This window comes from Gymnodraco acuticeps, unplaced genomic scaffold, assembly GCF_902827175.1.
Source record: "Gymnodraco acuticeps unplaced genomic scaffold, fGymAcu1.1, whole genome shotgun sequence".
In the NCBI taxonomy this organism is placed as follows: domain Eukaryota; kingdom Metazoa; phylum Chordata; class Actinopteri; order Perciformes; family Bathydraconidae; genus Gymnodraco; species Gymnodraco acuticeps.
In genome coordinates this window covers 910,537-930,692 of record NW_022991575.1, presented here as the reverse complement: position 1 = coordinate 930,692, position 20,156 = coordinate 910,537, and the positions used below count along the sequence as shown (strand labels likewise).

Genomic DNA, 20,156 nt, shown 5'->3' with positions numbered 1-20,156 from the left:
CAAGGCACAAGTGATGTGAAGCTCATAAAGTGAGGCAAATAGAAATAATCAGCGGATGGAGTGTAGATGTGGAAATAGCTGCATTCGATCAGCTGACTGTTTTTACAATAAAAGTAGTTTCTTAGTGAATGTCCTATACTGGTCTTAAAATCTCATAACATCAGCTTTTAATGTTCCTCTTGGATGTTCTTCTTGACCCTCAGAGAAGGAGAAAATGTCCTGTCTTTCAGGCATGTCCTTTCCTAACAAAAATGACAGGAAACATAAAACATATTATTGCAGAACAAGTGTGTTATTTATGAAAGCGGTGTGTTTGTGTGTTTAGGGGCTGTAGATATAATTATTTTGTAATTGTAATCAGATTATGAATGAACAGAATGAAGTTCATCAACATTGAAATATATGTTATTATCAAAATAATATTGAACTGTTATCAAAACGTAGTGCAACTGTAGAAGCTTGCTCTGTTGTCTCACTGAAAGAATAACTTTTACCACGTTTTTTACAGACAATATTGAGAGATAAATAATAGCAGTTCTCACTATGTTTTAAATATCTTTGCCTTCAATACATTAAATTAGAAGGCTGACAAAGTCATATTGCTAAATATCTAAATGTAACTTTTTGCATGGAAAAAACCCTCAACTTCACTGATGTGTAGGTGATCTAGTATTTAGTATTGTTTAATGGAATGTATATCAGTGTATTCAATAGTGCTGTAGCGACGCGTCGACGTTGTCGACTTCAAAATATCGTCGACGACATATTTCCGCGTCGACGCGTCGCTACACACACGTGGGTCACCCAAAGCAACAAGCAGTTCGCAATCGCACTTCTAACACAATGGAGACTGAAACGGCTACCAACTCCTCCTCACAGGATTGCGCACGAAGCCCTCAAACGAAAACATCTCGCCCTAGGTCTTCAAAAGCATGGGAATATTTTAAAGTTAGTCCAAAACGCAAAGATATTTATATAATTAATGTGGGGTATCTATATTACTTTGTAAGGGTAAACCCCAGCTCGGTTCAATAATACCAGAATCCAGTGAACAAAGATAACAGTACTCGAGTTTCAAGTTTACTTGCTGCACGGAGAATCGGCGAGTGACATGTCATGTCACTCCATAACCAACTCCCAGCTAGGAGAATCGGCGAGTGACATATGCCATGTCCACTCCTTAACCAACTCCCAGCTAGGAGAGCCAACTCTCTAACCGACTCCCACTCGCCTCCTCTCAGTGCAGTCCTTTTATTTCAACAATACAGTAACATGAGACAATCATGTGGTCTTGACCAACACCTTATTTGTTCGTGTGGATCTTGTGTCTCTCAGTCATGTGAATCTGTGTGTGTGTGTGTATGTGTGTCATTTTAAACAGACTATGCTTTGTTCCTCCATCAACACATTTTGTAACACAGCAAATGAGAATACATTATGAAAACACAGTTTATGAAAACACATTTTTATCCTTCAATAAACTCTAAAATTCCCTCCTGTTTTTCATAATTACTAGCTGGTTACAGTGTCTTTATAGTCATTAGCGTCAGACCCAGCAGGGTCACTACACACAACACCTTTCCCAACAAAGTCTAGTTGTGATAGTGGTTCTGTTGTTTTCTTCACCGGGGTTGAGACCAGTATTTCCTAATGAAACACCGCCCTTTGTAGCCGGACTTCCACCACTTATCCGTCGTTAAGTTGGAGAGGTATTATCTTTTTGCAGTGGCTCTGATGTATCCACGTAGTTCTTTCGGCGATTTTTAGTGCAGTCGGTGTTGTCAGCAGTACCGTGTAGGGAACGTCCCACCGTGGACAGTGCCAATGCTTCCTCTTAATCACCTTCACGAGGACCTGGTCACCAGTCTGCACTCGAGTGTCCTGTAAGGGAGTAGAAATGTCTGGCAGGTTATTTGTTCGAGCTATCTCATTACTTCTGAAGAGTCTGCTCATCCATTCAGCTAATGTAGTCTCTGCCTCAGCATCATCCTCCTCCCTCACCTCGTCTGTGATTGGTAGTCTGAATTGCCTTCCTGTTATGATCTCAAAGGGAGACAACCCTTTTGCCGTGGGTGTGATTCTCATGCATGTTTCTACTTTCCTCTCTGTGGTCGCTCATTGCCTTCAGTATTGTGTCTGCAACATACTACACAGGCTCTACAAAAGTTTTTAGAAAATGTAATGTAGTTGTATGTATGGAAGTGTTCATTTATATTTATTATTGCCACACCATCCCCTCCTGTTGAGACATGGCACTGCCCATGACTCAAATAAGCTGTTGTTTAATAGAGACAGGGAGTACTATCTTGTTGTTTATTCTGAATACTTCAGAAAGGTCAATGTGATGTGTGGACGTCCTCTTCTTCCTTTTCTACGTCTAGTCAGTTGTCATAACTATGTAGGTTATGTGAAGGGGGGGGGGGGGGGGGGGGGGCCATGTCTTTCGTCTTTGTACTGTCCCTTTTGTCCCCCTTCTTTGTTCTGTGGTATCTGTTCCTCACAGTCTCTCTCTGTCTCTCTCTGTCTCTGTCTCTCTCTCTGTCTGTCTCTGTCTGTCTGTCTCTCTCTGTCTGTCTCTCACTCTCTCTCTGTCTCTCTGTCTGTCTCTGTCCCTCTCTGTCTGTCTCTCTCTCTCTCTGTCTCTCTCTCTCTCTCTGTCTCTCTGTCTCTCTCTCTCTCTCTGTCTCTCTCTCTCTCTGTCTCTCTGTCTCTCTCTCTGCTCTCTCTCTGTCTCTCTCTCTCTCTCTCTCTCTCTCTCTCTCTCTCTCTCTCTCTCTGTGCCCTGCAGCTGCTCCTGCACAAGCTTCTCTCATCAATCACCTCTCTGTGTTTAGCCAACAGTGTGCTTTTAGCCTCGTGCAGCACCTCTGTCATGTTTAAACATGAACAGATCCCTCCTGTTAAAATTCACAATGCAATGCAATAGTAACAATCAGTTCTCAAAACTTCTCATGAAAACCACAATGTGACGTAACTGCATCCCACAAAAACTATGCTAAAAACGACAAATTATAGTTTCTTATTTATTTAAATATCTACGACACATTGATCTATTAATTTTCAATGTTATTCACTCCAACTTCAGACCAGTCGTTGATTATTCACTCCTTGTTTTAAATTCAACGCTCAGCAGCCATTTTTGAGGCATTTTGAGAAGACGCACAAGCAGTCACACTCCGGGCTGCTGCTTCAGCAATTAGAGCAAAGCTGTGAAGAAAAAAAGGGGGGCTTTCTTTTTATTCTTTGTTCCTACTGGACAACGTGCCGGTCAGAACCTAATTCCTAATTCACCACTAGTGTACTTCAACAGACCACAGAGTTTTTGTTATCACCGTTAGGTTTCCACTCTGTGCGCTGATTCCACTTTGGTGACACTTTTACACACTGCTTTCACTCAATCACTCATAAGTGTACCCAAAGACACGTCAATCTCTAACTCCTTAAATGGTGGAGTAACCTTTCTCATAAGTGTACCCAAAGACACGTCAATCCTCCTTAAATGGCGGAGAAGCCTTTCTCATAAGTGTACCCAAAGACACGTCAATCCTCCTTAAATGGCGGAGAAGCCTTTCTCATAAGTGTACCCAAAGACACGTCAATCCTCCTTAAATGGCGGAGAAGCCTTTCTCTACCTCCTTAAATGGTGGAGAAACCATGTATATCAACTTTTATCTTACCCGTTATCTGTGGTCACTGGTCCGGTTGGATTCCGTCAATCGTGCCGAGGATGAGGGAGGTTGGACATATAAGCACCGGCCCGGCCACGAATTCTGCGTCCCGGGTCTTTCTCGGGGTCGGCTGATGATCCCGGCTGTCGACAGACTTGCGGCGTGTCTTTTCCCTCCTCCTTCCCGTCACGATGTGTTGGATTCCGGCTCGAAGGACCAATTAATGTGAGGTATCTATATTACTTTGTAAGGGTAAACCCCAGCTCGGTTCAATAATACCAGAATCCAGTGAACAAAGATAACAGTACTCGAGTTTCAAGTTTACTTGCTGCACGGAGAATCGGCGAGTGACATGTCATGTCACTCCATAACCAACTCCAAGCTAGGAGAATCGGCGAGTGACATATGCCATGTCCACTCCTTAACCAACTCCCAGCTAGGAGAGCCAACTCTCTAACCGACTCCCACTCGCCTCCTCTCAGTGCAGTCCTTTTATTTCAACAATACAGTAACATGAGACAATCATGTGGTCTTGACCAACGCCTTATTTGTTCGTGTGAATCTTGTGTCTCTCAGTCATGTGAATCTGTGTGTGTGTGTGTATGTGTGTCATTTAGCTGTGGTGGCAACCATTAGCAGCTAGCATTTGCTCTCCGATTTTTACATTAAAATGGAATTATGGATTATAAATTCAATACTTTTTTTATACATAGACGTTAAAAACCTATGGATTAACCGATTCAGCCGCGTTTTTTCTCATTTTAATGCCATTGAACACGTATTTTGATCAGATTGACAGCTACGGCGGTGAGACGATCTCCCTAGAAGCTCTGTGAAGGTACGTGTTGTGATGACTGTATTTGCTTCCCCTGTCGCGAGTCCGGATCACTCAGTGATGATACTATATACCTACATAATCTGTGGAGTCTCAGCTTTAATCGGATATCTTGTATGTGCAGCTACGATAAGTAATAAGGGTACTTTTATCTTGAGATCTGTGCCAATGTCCGTTAGCATTTTTCGCTCAGGGGTCATTTAGATGCTTCTTATGAGACTTGTGTTTTGTTTTGGTAAACATGGTTTGTATCGTCAGTTAGCTGAGATTATTTCCGTTAATCTGGTATAACACATTAATAGGTTCTTAAATATTAAGATCCCCTGAGACACAGTATCGTGAAAAAAAAATTGTTTACATTACGTTTATTTTACATTACGTTTTTTATGAATTGAACAACAGAAAAATAATCGTTCGATTAGTCGACTAATCGATCAAATAATCGCCCGATTAATCGTTTTCAAAATAATCGTTTCCCCCCAGCACTAGTATTCAAGTCAATACTTCATTCATTTAAACCAATATATTTCTTGATTCTTTGTACAGTATGAAAAAAGAGTCTTTGTACCTGAGCTGAAGTTCACTGCTGTGAGGAGTCCAGTTATGTCTCTCACTCTCTGGTCCAGCCTGTCTGCATCACCTGGACACCTTAAACAAACAGATATAGGCTATATATATATATATATGTAAAGTACCATGTGTACAAACAATATAACTGATTCTCTTCTGTTGAACATGTTGGATTGTGTATTGTCCGAGTCAGGGTCCTTTTTATTTTACTTTAACTTTGGAAGTTTTGTTACCAACATAATAAAATATCTCTAAGTTACAAGGATGTAACCTTATTTTATCAACCTCAAACAGAAGCCGTTTGTTCAACAGTATTATCCCACTTAACGCTTAACACTTGTCTATTTCGTTTTAACCTTTATATACAGTCTATGATTTTAACTTGGAGGCTACGATTAGCATCGTTAGCACCGATGTAGCTACCACTAGCTTACATGCTAACCCAAGCCTTACCATTCATTACGTAGCTGATTAAAATCATTAACACATAAATAAAGCACTCAAATTTCACTTACCGGATTCATGCACCGTCTGTTTTAACCGCAGAGCGAGTCACAATAGTCCGATATATAAGCACGAAGAACAAACAACCACGGCCGGCTACAAGTTGTGTTTCCTGGATGAACTGAGCAGGCAGAGTCCCTGTAGCTAGCTTCACGGAGCAGGTAGCAGAGAGACAAGAAGCTAGCAGTGGCAGTCACTTCACAGAGCCGTCACTCAATGTGACCACGCCCTAATTTATGCAAACACTTTAAGACCTAATATAAATAAAAGGGTCGCGTTAGAAAACAATTCACTCACAGATCCATAATCATGAAGGTGTAATCTAACTATATCGATAATAAAATGTATGGAGCCAGGGGTAGAAACATGTTTTTTTCTGCTGTAAAATTGGGCATTTTAACATGGGGGTCTATGGAAATTGCTCCTTTCTGCAGCCATCGCCTATCGGCCAATATATGAACTGCAGTGTGTGGCACTTCCGTATTGGCTTCCCGGCTCTACCCCACAGTTTGCCGCTTGGTGAATACACGTAGTTTACAGAGATGCTGTATGAGAAACCAATGTGAGTTGCGTTTATCTTTACCCATGGATGCACAATAAGAACGGATCCATATCGTCTTACTGCCATCCCACGGAGCTGTAATAATGGATATATTGCACATGTTTGCTGTAATTCATTATCATACTACATGGGCTGTATGATTAAATCGTGTACCGTAAATGTTGTATTAAATAAAGTTAATATTACCGACATTATTAACGTCCCTGTAGCTTCGTATTGCACTAAGAAGCTTATTGCACTGTATATAAATATATATATACAGTGCAATAATAATTTCATGCTAAATGAAGCTCTGTTGGATATCACTAGATCCTGTTACAGCGTAATAGTACATAACGATTGATGTGTACATTAGCATCATTACTAGCTAGCCGCTAGCTGCTAACTGCCGCCTCGTTCATATCAAATCCATGATAACAACAAATCATTACCATGCTGTCATGAACGCACGGTGCTGTTACGTGTACGCAAATTGACGTGCTTGATGTGAACGAGCATTTTGGTTAAAGTTGCGCATGCTCTATGAGTGCATATACGGGTACTTCTCAGGCATGCTGGGTAATCTGTGACGTTTCACTCTCTCAAAAGTTGGGCCATTTTATCATCATGCGCTAATGAGCAGCTCTCATAGGAATGAATGAGGCCCCGCCTCCCACGCTGTATCCAGTTCTTATTATACATCCATGGGCTGGACCCGTCCAAGTCCAGTTTTGGATAGTCTGGCGTGGTTCCATTCCATTTCAAAGAGCTGTTTGACACTCGGCGTAACCTTGTCGCACTGCCACTCCAACATCCAATCACAGAGCTTGAGGGCTAATCACGGGGTTTGTAAAGCAAGGCGGATGTTGTAGTCCCAAACGATAGCTGGGGATTCTGGGTAGTGTAGTGTCTTCGGAAACTCTGTAGTGTCTAAACTCCGAAAAAACTATTTGTTTCTCCGAATCGAAGGTTAAAAACACAAAAGCATTGCACACAATTTAAACCAATCAATATTGTGTAATTAACAAGGATACACTGATGTTTTTTAGTAATGGCGATATCACTGTGTAATCATTTGACAGTGTGGGGAATACTTCCGGTTTTATTATGAAAACTTCGAGACCGGAAATACTGTTTTCACCCACGCTAACTTTACATGGAAGCTGCCCCATATACAGCAGCTCTCATAGGAATGAATGAGGCCCCGCCTCCCACGCTGTATCCAGTTCTTATTATACATCCATGGGGAGCTCCAGGAACTTTCCTTTGTATATTTAGCGCAGTGAGTTGTTGAGGTGTTCGGTCACTACCGGGTCAATATATTCACACATGCTATTCACAAGTTTGTTTGCAACATTAACTCAATGGTACAGAAGTTATTTGTAGCCTACCGTTGAGTCATGCTACAAATGTCAACAAAGCATTCCTGTTTGAATGTACAGTATTCACACAGAGGAGGTCAAATGATAGTGAATGGTGCAAAGAAAAAAAGGGCACATCTCTCCACCAACGCCTGTACAAGAAGCTAGAAAAGCATCCTCCATGATGGATTCTGCAGCCCTACGTTCCCACAAAAAGTTAACTAGTCAATGCTCACCAAAGCTGAAATTCCTCGTATTAACTTCATTGTTTGCAGCTCTATTATATTAGGAGAAAACGATTTTCCCCGCAAAATGTCACGGTTTTAAATGCTGCTGTGACTTGGCCATGAAGACATGTTTCAATATCATTTCCTAAAGTTACAATAGAGAGAAAACGTATAATTTGAACATGAACAGTATATTCTTAAACTTAGTTTTATTGTTAATATTCTTGTCATGGCTCAGACTCCTAAAAACTGTTTTACTGTAATACAAATATTTGTAAAACGTCATTGGGGTGCATCCAAGAAGGCTGGACGCCTGAGATGTTTTACTTTACAGGCTCAGATAACAGCAACAACAGTTCTGAGATTTCTCCCCATTTGAATTTCGTCTAAAGCCCATCGAGTGTGATCGATTGCCTGTACTGACATGATTTTCTGCACAAAATGCAGGTTCTCTTCCTGGAAGATCAATCATAAAACCTTGGTTATGCTTGGATAATGGTCAATGGTCTCTGCATTCAGAATGAATATGCATACAAAATCAGTCTGGTTCTGCGATTTCTATTTAAGTTACATAATAATAACACAAAAAGTTATGTAAATATGTTATGTAAAGTATTTAGCTGACTGATGAAGCTGAATTCTGAAGTACCCTCACTGAAACAAAAGGTACAGAATATAATTACCTGTCTGCAGCAAAGTGAGAGGCAGCGTTTCTGGAGACCGCAGGACCAGAAGTCCTACATATTGTGTAATTTGCACAGAAAAAACCTCCTCCTTAAGGCTTCCCTAGGGAAAAAAAGTGTCAAGAAGGCAAATGCATACCGCATAATGCTTTTTCACAACAAGAGAAGGAGGACAGGCTGTCAATCATAAAAAACTTAACCACAGGAATTCAGCATTTGTGATTGAAAAGTCATGTTCAAATAAATGGCTTGTCACTGGACAGATAGTGAGCCCCAGCACTTGCTGGGTCCCTAAAGTTTGTCAAAGTACTTTCCTCAGAGAGAGGACTTAAATATGTATAATAAAGTACTTCCAAGTTGTTACCCTTATAAGATGCTTACACAACAAATATTTAAAAGGTTTCAGTTATTTCATGTATTTTAGAACTGCAGTGATTTGACGATCATAAATTAGTCCATTGACACACAAATAATTGGCAGCTATTTGGATAATGTAATCATTTTGAAAAAGAAATATGGGGACGTACTGCTTTGTCTGTTCCATATCATATTAAACTAAATATCTTTGGGTTTTGGAGTGAGTTAACAAAACATTTGAAATAGGGTTAACATTATTCATGTTTCTGACATTTTCCAGACCTACAATTAAATAATTAACCTAGAAAATAAACAGCAGATAAACATGAAAACACAAAACTATTTTTAACTGCTGCCCTTGTGTATTTATTTCCTTTTATATATAAATAATTTAACTTTGTTTTTGGAGCAGCCCGATAAACAGCTCAATAGAGCTTTCTTTAGTTACTTAAAAGATGTTTGGGTTACCCATGAGCTCAGTTACCTGGAATGAACTCAGAATATAAGAGCAAGTTGAAACCAGAGGAATGTACGACGAAGCAGGTTCAACCTAACCTGGATATGTTTGAGTTAGCCGGTTGGCCTAATCCAAAACATACGCGCTCTCGCTAAACCAGGGGTTCTCAAAGTGCGGTCCGCGGGCCAATGGCGGCCCTCGGAAATGTTTCTGGCGGCCCGCGATAGTTAATGTGACACGCTGAAATGCATGCGTTATATCTAGTAAGAATTAGAATGAGATAGCTTTCCAGCGGTATCTCCTGTGAGACTGTAACCAGGCAGCAGCCAATATGGCCGCTCAAAGCAGCTTGACTTTACACTGTGTGGGATTGGTGGATTTGTGTGTCCGTCAAGGAAATCTCGGCCGGCAGCCATCATGGTCTGAAATGACCAATGGACATCGAGAAATCACTATGGACCTACCCACCAAGTAAACAAAACATAAACCACGTGTCTCCCATCAGTTTAGGTCTGTGAGGGGAGAGAGAGAGACAGAGAAAATGTCTAAAAAAAACTTTACAGTTGCCGACTTCGCTAGAGATTTTTTTCGCTAGCAGCAGCGGAGATAGAGCCTCAGAACCTGAAGTTTTCAACTCTTCTGAAGAAGAAGAATACAAAGAAAACAACAAGGATCATTTGGACATGGGTAGGTGTAAATATTACAGTAATAGTGTACTGGCAATGTGTGGGGAATACCGCGAAAATGAACAATAGCTTTATTGATATATTTTTTTTATCGATAGTCATGAACTTTTTATTGGGACAAAATAGACTCTCCATTAGCAAACGTTTACTCTGTGTTAACGTTATTTTGGTGTGTAAAAGTGAGATTACATGTGTAGATGATTAAATTAATCATTTATTCGTCCCACAACGGAGACATTTACAGTGACATGTTTTTGCCATCGATTATTTTATCATACTGTTCTGTACAGATGAGACTTTGTCATAGATGTATGTATATGTGTGCCTGTTATTATTTTACCGTCCTGTACAGATGAGACTTTGTAATCAGATGTAGCCCATGTATATGTGTGTCTGTGATTTTATACTGAATGTAAAGTAACTGGAAATACCTGTGTGAGAGAGAGAGAGAGAAGAGAGAGAGAGAGAGAGAGAGAGGAGAGAGAGAAAAGAGAGATAGAAGAGAGAGAGAGAGGAGAGAAGAGAGAGAGAGAGAGAGAAGAGAGAGAGAGAGAAGAGAGAGAGAGAGGGAGGAGAGAGAGAGACTCCTTCTGTAACCTCCCCAAAACTTTATTTTATGTGTGCATTGCAGGGGGCGGGATCATACGGGGGGGCAGCTGCCCCCCCACTGTAGAGCCTTGCCCCTAAAACTGTACTAAAACAAACCTACACTATTTCCACAAGCTTCTCAAGCAACGAAACAAGCATTACATTAGTTAAAAGTGAATCATTTTAGGCCCGTTAAAAAGGAAGCTACGGCCCTGCATTAAACTGCGGAGCAGCGTTCACACAGACCGCGGCTCACACAGCTGCAGAGAGGGAACGAGCTGTCCCAACAGCTAGGGTGGATCAGCTTCCCCTGGGAGTATTTCCCCTTCCACTAGTTTTGTTTTTACTAAGGACGAGAGCTTGAAACTAAATATTAATAAAACGCAGCCGTTTGATTCGATAGCGTTTAACAGACGGGCGCTGTTTGGGGTGTTACGTTACAAAATACTACGCAGACAGCGCTAGCTGGGAGATCGATCACTTTGCTAAACTATGCGGTACTATTAAATCCACGTAAACTACAAATCACAGCCATGAGGCCAGATCAATGAAACCAGGATACATCCTTTACCGTCAAACTGGATCTAAACACAGCCTGTGTGCGTTTGATAAATACTTTCTGATGTTATATTTATGATATGCTACATATCAGCTACATGGCCCTAACGTGTAAAGTTATACAAGCATTTGTACCAGTGCTTTTCACAAGTAGACTCTTGCAGGCCAGAGTAGCTGGAGTGATTCAACAACAACAAAAAGACATATCTGAGAAGAGATCAGGACGAACAGAAAGAGGAAAAGGAAAAGAGCGTTCACTGAAGAGCCCAGGAGGGTCAGAGCAGGAGGAAGAGGAGGAGATGAAGACATTAGTGAAGAAGAATAAATGTATGTGAGGAATAAAGATGAAGTATCAGAAAGAGGGCCAGAGGCAGGGATCAGGAGGCAGATGAAACTCCAGCTGGACCACATGGTATGTTCTTATTCTCCTTACATATTCCATCACAGCAGCTCAATTAGCAGCTCTTAGTATTGAGACATATTGATTGAAATGTGTTGCTGCACAGCTCACCTTTAGCTCTCTGAAGAGATGGGTGATGTCATTTGTGTACTTAATTATAACTAAGTACTTACAGTAAGCAGAATTCTGAGTATTCTCTGAATCGGTTGCCTTTTGGGTCTTTACATCTTTGAAAAATGAAACCAAAATGTTTGGTCAACATCTGGTAGTGGACTACTTACATGTTCCCACCTCAGGCACAACATATAAATAATTACTAGGAATTTCCTTGAAAAAATGTAACAGGGTTGAAGTTTTTGACAAAAAGTAGCCATGAGACCTTGTTTAGCTAAGATATGGCACCACATGGAAGTCAAGGACATTACAAAATTGTAATATTTTGCAAAACTATTGTTTATTTTGTAATAAAGAATTATTTACTATTATTAATTCATATAACAGAGTTGAAATGTTGAGCATGTCAATCTTAATCTGAAAATACAAAAACTGAAATAAGAGAAGAAACTGACACTTGCCTTTCTTTGCCATCTTTTCTTCAGAAGACTTCTGTGATCTAATTCTCTCAATGCAGATGCAGATGACACATGGACTGATCCATTATTTTAACTTAATAGGAGGGTAAATGGTATGGCGTGACGGGGTTGAAACAAACTGAGGGACGTGTGTCAATATTGCAATTTCATAGATAATTCAAGTATTTTTTCAGAATTTATTTTTGATCAGTTAAAGTTGACAAGCATATGATTATAATAGCAGCAACATTTTGGGATAATTGGCCATTTTGATTTGTTTAATATTAAATTAATATGTAATAATGCTTAGTGAGGACATGCAAATATGTCTGTCTACTACTAAGACAACCATTCTTTTAAAAACAAAATATATATATACATTTAGTTTTACATTGTAATGCAAAACAACCTGTTTCATTAATTCATTGCTTTAAAATACATTTTGTAGTTTCCTTTCATTTAAAATGGTTGAAGTAAGCTTGGGGGACTCAAAGGGCACCCGATTGTTTGTCTGAACACCTTGTTTCTCTTGTGCATTAAGAACACTTGTGTTAGGGCATGAATTAACAATAAATAGGTTATATACAGTATAAAATACCACGTACTGTCCACCCTCCCATGCCACCCTGGCATGACCTCTTGCCCCCCCCTTTGCCACCCCATGTAAAATGTTCTAGAACCGCCACTGGTGCATTGTTATTTGTGCTTGAGCAACATTTTACTTGAACTTTATTTCAATGCAATTAGTTGTAATTATTGTCCTACACAGGCGGCGTTTATCCAGCAGCCACAACATCCATCTGTGCCGGCCCCCAGGTCAAGATCTACCGTGGCTCAAGGGCCTTCACCAGAGCCATCACCACCAAGGACCAGCAGACCAGCATCACTACAGCTGCCTCCACCTCCATCTGCGGCTGCCACCAGGTCAAGATACACCTCAGCACAAAGGCTCCACCACAGCCATCACCTTCAACCCAGCCAGCAAGTAGGTCTCGTGGAGGTCTCGTATAGCACTTGTACACCCCACCTACACAGCAGCCCATGCACCATCACCCCCATCTTCACAGCAGCCAGACTCACTGTCTTGGAAGACAGACAAAGACCTTGACACTGTCTTGACATTTATAATGAATAGTTGGTTGAAAGTTCTGATGTTCAATATTGTAAATAGTGAGATTTTCCAGTTTCTTATATTTATATAAATAGTTGGTTGAAAAAAACATATTTATAATAAATTGTTGGTTGAAAAAAAAAAAGTTTGAATGCTCAATTTGTATTTGTACACATCACATGAACCTTGGTATGTAATATTAAGTCATTATTCAGTCCTGATGTATCTCAGTCCCTGCTGTGGTGAAAGTAGAGTGATAAACACCGATTTCACTCAAAATTTGAATGTAATGTTTTTCATTTTAGACATGAATAACACATTTATATACAGTGTAATTCAAATATTTCACTGCTTTTGTGATTCTAGGACTTTGGTAACCACATCTAAAACACCAAAACAATTCGATCACATGAGTAAATTTGTGTTTTGAAGATTTTCCAAAAATCGGATTTCACATTTTAAGCTTTTGAGCTACTTATCTCATCAAACAGTGCTCTAAGGTGAGCAATATGCATATATAGCAAGACCAGAGATTGTCCTGAACATTTTGATATGTAACACATGGGGTGCCATGTCAGAAGAAATACATTTAAAAGGTGATTTAAGAAAACATCTAAAAATCGAGAAAATACCCTTAGACTCCAGAGGGTTAAGATTGGTAAAACTGAGCCCCCTGGGTTGTCATTCCTAAATTATGAATGACAGCTTGTGGAAAGTTTGCTAGACTACTGGTTGCATGGCAACTAGGCATCTTGCGAGTTGCGGTAATTAGTTAGTACAATAAAGAAAGGATTTGTTTTGGAATTATTTTGTGTTCCGTTTTTTCTTGGGCGGCCCTCAATCCAATATTGGGTACCTAAATTGGCCCTCACTCATCAAAACTTTGAGAACCCCTGCGCTAAACTGTACGACGCGGGTTATCAAGTGGATCGCTCAAGCCAGCCGTGTCCTATCTAGTTAGGTGCGCGTTCACATGAAAGGGGTGGTATTTGGAGCATTCGACCAATCACAAACATGGAGAAGCGACAGTGCAGCGCGTCATACTTCCTGAATGAAAAGTCAACTATAATATTAGACATATGAAGAAGTTAAACTTTAAACATCCATGACTTAAACACTTTATCCAGGATAAAAGCCACATAGCTGCACCTGCAAGGTGAATACAGCTGGTAAAAGAACAAGTGTTTGAATCGAATGCATAGGCCTACATTAACAGGTTTATGATATCACTGCCTAAGACACGATCTGACTTTAATTACATTTGACTCGAGTGTTTCGTCAACTTAATGTGTAGCTTAAAATAATACTTCTGCATACAGTATGTGACACTGTGAGTGTTGCACGACCAGATACGGCTCAAGAAGCTGACTCAGATAAGGAAATATATGATACATTATGATGTGATATGCCGCGGACTGTACTTAATGTTACTTTGATCCGGTTACTTATGTTGTGGCAGATATTTAATTAAGCTTTCTTAACGCTAATGTTATAATAGTCAGATTGCTCTGAAGATGGGAGGTGATATTCTATTAATGTTCACGTTCAGACAGACATTGATAACCTGAACATCTCATCTTTCCGCTACCAGTCGTAGGATTTTGAGAGGACTTTAAAGGAACCGAACAAAGAACAATTTTTTTGGGGGGGTTTATTTTATTTTATTACCCGAGTGTCAAGCGCTTTAAAAACAATTGAAAAATATGTATTGCCGGTCGACTGTTGTTTATTCCTGTGCCAATATATATATTTTTTTCTTTATAAAATCTCAGTATTCACTCCATTCATTGATTTATTATTACCCATCCTTTAAGAACCTGGAATACTGGTCCAGTTTTCACACACACCTATCAGACTGGTTACACAAGCACCTTTAGCAAGGAGGCCCAGGCTGCTCTTTAAGATAAGATAAGTAAATATTTTGTGTTGCAGCAGCATAAAAAGACAAGGCATTGTACAATAACAATTCAAAGACTAGAAATAAACAAGAAAGTAGAAATTATACATGTTGAATTTAACAAGGTATATAAATATATATATACATAAATATATGACAGAAGGAATATTAATATAAAAATATTGAACAGATTACATAAATGTAAAATGTACAATGTGGACATTGCCTCTACTAAACAGGCAGATATGTTATGATTTTGTTTAGTTTTGTTTTTGTTGTGTGCTTTTGTGTGCTTTTTCCTGTCTCACCCCTCCCTTCTCTGTTTTCCTCTGCAGGGCTGGTGTGTGACAGGGAGTTGACTGGCTTCTCCCAGGAGCAGACGAGGCACACCTGTTTCCACTCACCTCTTCACCTGTAGATATAAAAGCCCGGTCCTCATGCCACTTCCCTGCCAGATAATTCCTCTGTGTTTCCACCCTCCGGTGTGTCTCGCTGCTCTCCTCGTCTTTTGGATTCTTTGTTTGGATTTTTGCCTCCTGTCCCTGACGACTCAGTACCAGCCAACTTCCTGACTCCACTGCCGTCTTTTTTCTGTTTTCTGCTTGAATAAAGCTTTTTGTTTTTTACCATCTCTCTCCAGTCTTTTGCTTTGAGGTCCAAGATTCTATAGGCCGTAACAAGATAAACACACAGGCATTATAACTATTAGAGTTAGGAAGCTAAGACCCATCAGTCAATGTGCCTGTTTTCTTTCTCAGGTAGTAATCGATGTTTCCTGTGGTGTGTTTCTTCTCTCATCATCATGTTGCCTGGCATATAACTGTTCCCTGTAGATTTGATGTCTCTGTTCTTGGTGCCATCTCAGTTTATTTTAGTTGGGATAATTTTGCTTTGTTTTGCCTACTCTCTTGTTTTGTGTTTGCTATTTTTTTGTATTAGCTTTACTTTTAACAAAGCTCTCCTTTTGTCACGTATTTATGCCTGTGTTATTTTTGTTCAGTGTTTAGGTCTAACTGCTTCACATACCCCTGACAGTTTCTAGTAATTATATGTAATAGTGACATTGTAGCAAGTATTCCATAACTGGATTGCCTTATGATATTGCAACCATGAAGGGGCCATACATGCTCATAATTAATCTCTCCTACTGTAAGTACATTTACTCAAGTAGTGTACTTCAGAAGGATTTTGAGGTAATCACAGGCTCTACTTCATTTAATTATTTCCATTTCATACTACTTTATATTTCTACTCCACAACTTCTCAAAGGCAATTATTGAAGCCTACTTTTCACTCCTTACAGTATAGTGCAGTAATTGACGTGACCTGTCTTGACCTAATATTTATTTGACAGCTTTTCAGATTATAAGATACTTAGCTTATGGAAAATGTTAATTTCCATCGGGCAGCAAACACATTCAAACTGGCTCTCTGTCCTTCACCTTCTGAATCGATGGCTCATTGACAACCATGAATATAATTGGATGTTACTCACCACTCAGTTTTGAGTGAGCCAATCATTGTGAAGCATACATTTTAGCAAACAGCTGATGAGGGTGTGCTTTTTTGAGGTGGCAATGGCAGATGGCAAATGAAAGGACTTTAAGCAATCTATTTAATTCTATTTTAATAGATGTATTTCTGTTTTTTGGTGTGCAATTGTTTTTTAAGGTCATTTTTATGTTGTTGCCTATGTTTAACACTTGAATTTGAAATATATAAATATAGCTGCAAGGCAAGGCAAGGCAATTTTATTTATAGAGCACTTTTCAACACATGGCGATTTAAAGTGCTTTACAAAATAAAAACAAAAGACATTTAAGAACAAATACAGCATAAATACATAATTAAATGGCATTTAAAAATAGGCATAAAAATCAAAGATAATGAAATAAAATAAATAAATAAACACAGCAGGTACAGAATACATGACTAAAAGGTATACTGTAGTGTGAGTATGAGCAGCTCAATTAAAAGCAGCGGCAAATAGATGGAAAATAGGAAGTGTTTCAGCGGACATGCACGATTTGGGTAGTTTGTTCCAAATTGTTGGGGCATAATAACTAAAAGCTGCTTTTCCATGTTTAGTGGTTATTCTCGGAACAGAGAGCAGAACCGACCCAGAAGACCTGAGACTCCTGGATGCTTCATAGTGATGGAGTAGGTCGTCTATATACCTCGGTCCTAAGCCATTTAGTGATTTAAAAACTAGCAGTAGTATTTTAAAATCAATTCTTTGGCAGACTGGAAGCCAGTGTAATGATCTCAGAACCGAGTGATGTGATCCACTTTTCTAGTGTCAATGAGGACTCGAGCAGCAGCGTTCTGAATCAGCTGCAGCGTTCTGATAGATTTTTTAGTGAGACCTGTGAATACACTATTGCAGTAGTCCAGTCTACTGAAGATAAAAGCATGGACAAGTTTTTCTAAATCCTGTTGAGACATTAGTTTTGTAATCCTTGATATATTCTTCAGGTGATAGTATGCAGACCTAATAACTGTTGTAATGTGACTGTTAACATTCAGGTCTGAGTCCATCACTACACCCAGATTTCTTGCTTTGTGAGTTACTTTATAGTCTACCGACTGAAGCTCTGCGATTACTTTTAATCGGTCCTTCTTTGCTCCAAAAACAATTATCTCAGTTTTTTGTTTGTTCAATTGGAGAAAGTTCTGAGTCATCCAGTCAGTGATGTGCTCAATGCACTTGCTCAGTGTTCTAATCGGAGAATAGTCTCCCGGTGTAATTTTAAAATAAATCTGGGTGTCGTCTGCATAGATGTGATAGCTTAGATCGCTCTTTTTAATAATTTCAGCCAGAGGTAGCATATAAATATTAAAAAGCAAAGGTCCTAAGATGGAGCCTTGAGGAACCCCGCATGACATATTTATCAGGGTTGATTTGTAATTGCCTATTGAGACAAAGTTTGTTCTGTCCTTTAAGTAGGAACTAAACCAGTTTAGAGCTGTTGCTGAAACTCCCACCCAGTTTTCAAGACGGTCTAGCAATATGTTGTGGTCAACAGTATCAAAGGCAGCGCTGAGATCTAATAATACTAACAATGATATTCTGCCACTGTCTGTGTTCAAATGGATGTCATTTAAGACCTGAACAAGTGAAGTCTCAGGGAAAGGGAAGGTGAAAGGTTATAAAAGTGAGCTCCCATATGCTGGTTGCAAACCACTGTTATAACCCCCAAAAATAAAAATAAATTAACTAATGGTTGTCATTAAGTCTCATTTAGAGCTTCAGTGACTGTGGGCAGGATGCTTAAAATTCTGACAGTGTCATATATTTAGGAAATTCCACGATGTTACCGCTACTACAACACTGATACACAAATAATGAGACCATTGAACACATTGACCTTGAACTCACACTGCAGTGCACATTACTCTGCTATTGAGGATTTCGGATGCATTTGGAAAGGTGCCCAAACTGGTTGTTGTTTATGTGAGTTGATGACATGTCTCTGCTTGCATTTGTTTCTGTTTACATTGTAGTACCATGATTTAGAAGGCTTTCATTACACCATTTTGGCATCCTCAAAACGGATCCTTTAGTCTGAGAGACAGCAGCCAAGATTTAACAAGATCCATTGAATTGAATTTATTGACAATGTGCTGAGATAGAAAGACAAATATTTTCTTTATTTATGTAAGCTATAACTTCAATGTTCCGCCAGTTTGTGCTGCAAAAGTTCAATTAATCTAACTTTGACACCAAATATGCTGCCCTCCACTTCATATTCTGGCATTGACTGGAGGTAGAAGAAGAAGAGAAGAACGGAGAAGAGGTTCTGTTACTTACCGATCCTCCCATCCCTTAAAAATGATTTAGTACTGCAGAATTTAGAGAGTATATCAGGTTAGATTGGAATTTTGCAAAACATTATTTAGTTAGACCTTGTGTTGCCCTACCTCAGGCGATGTAATTTATTTGAGTGTCTCATATGCATCCAATATCAAAGCAGAGCAGTGTTTTCAGTGATTCAGGCTGTCTGTGGAGCAAAAGTTGAAGAATTCAAAAGCATGCAGTGAGGCAGTTGCATGCAACATTTTCTAGAATGTATGGCGGCTTATATCACTGCATCAACTTTCTTGCACTTTGGTTGAATTATAGGGAACTTTATCATGTTTTATATACAAAAATGTACTCTGTGTTTCTTCAGTGGAGATAGTTAATTATGCAATTGCTGAGGTGTTGCATGGCAACTGGAATGATGTAACGCGTTTGGCCGTGAACTTTATGTCACTTCAGCCATAGCTTTGTGCTTTAAAAGATAATAGCGTCCAAATCAGAAAATGTTTTCCACAGTCTGCATGAAGTGAAGGATTTAATAATTAATGCTTCATCGTTTGTTTCATCGTAAATGTTTTGTCTCTAGTTTTTCCGGGTCGTGTCAGGGTTCAACACGTTGCCCTGTCAGGTCTGACTGTTGTACACAGCAGAGAGCAGAGCTCATAAAAGCCAGTCCTGTTGTTTCATCCTGAGCTTCAGAGCATTATTATCTATTGTTCTGCAGACCAAGGTTCCTTAGATGTATTTAGAAGCTCAGTTGTGGCACTCTCTTTTCTATTATTTCTCTTTTTTCTTGTGTCTTTCTGTGTAGAGGCATAGCCCATCTGCTCGCTGCACATGAATATTTAATGTCTCTCCCCTGAGCCGTGCAGTGTCAACAGAACATCGCTGCTCCGTGAAAACTGCTAACTTTCATTCAGCTTTCCGTCCTTTACTGTATGTCTACTTGAAGTTAAAATGTAAGCTCTGGGTGCTGATGGGGTTTATCACTCCGCGGCGCAGAAAGCCATAAAATACATCATCGTATAACAGTCCTTTTTTCCAAATCCCTATGAATGTGCTATTGTGTCAATATAAGGCTTGCAGAGACTGACAGCTGGATTCCTAGGGTGCACATCTCGGCGCTCTGCGGGGATGTAGTTTACAGCCCTGCGGCCACCTCTCTAATTAACATTCAGATTCAGGCAAAACCCACATTGTAATGTTGAACTGTTTTTGCATCAAATAAGTAAATTCTCAAATGTTTCCATGTGTCTTAAATAATAATAATCTCTCTCCTGTTCGTTTACTGTAAGATACAAAGTGATTTTGAAATTGAATAATAAATAAAAACGCACGC

General features: G+C 39.5%; 2 long non-coding RNA genes across 2 annotated transcripts; one reads left to right on the top strand and one right to left on the bottom strand.

The window, feature by feature from the left end:
• Positions 1 to 1,072: 1,072 nt before the first annotated feature.
• LOC117533637 lies at positions 1,073 to 4,219 on the bottom strand. Its single transcript, XR_004567086.1, has 2 exons — positions 3,678 to 4,219; positions 1,073 to 1,881 (listed from the first exon to the last, which is right to left on the bottom strand). It is a non-coding gene; the product is annotated as an uncharacterized LOC117533637 (long non-coding RNA).
• An 8,715-nt stretch (positions 4,220 to 12,934) lies between these two features.
• On the top strand, positions 12,935 to 15,641 carry LOC117533640. Its single transcript, XR_004567088.1, has 2 exons — positions 12,935 to 12,992; positions 15,351 to 15,641. It is a non-coding gene; the product is annotated as an uncharacterized LOC117533640 (long non-coding RNA).
• Positions 15,642 to 20,156: the final 4,515 nt, after the last annotated feature.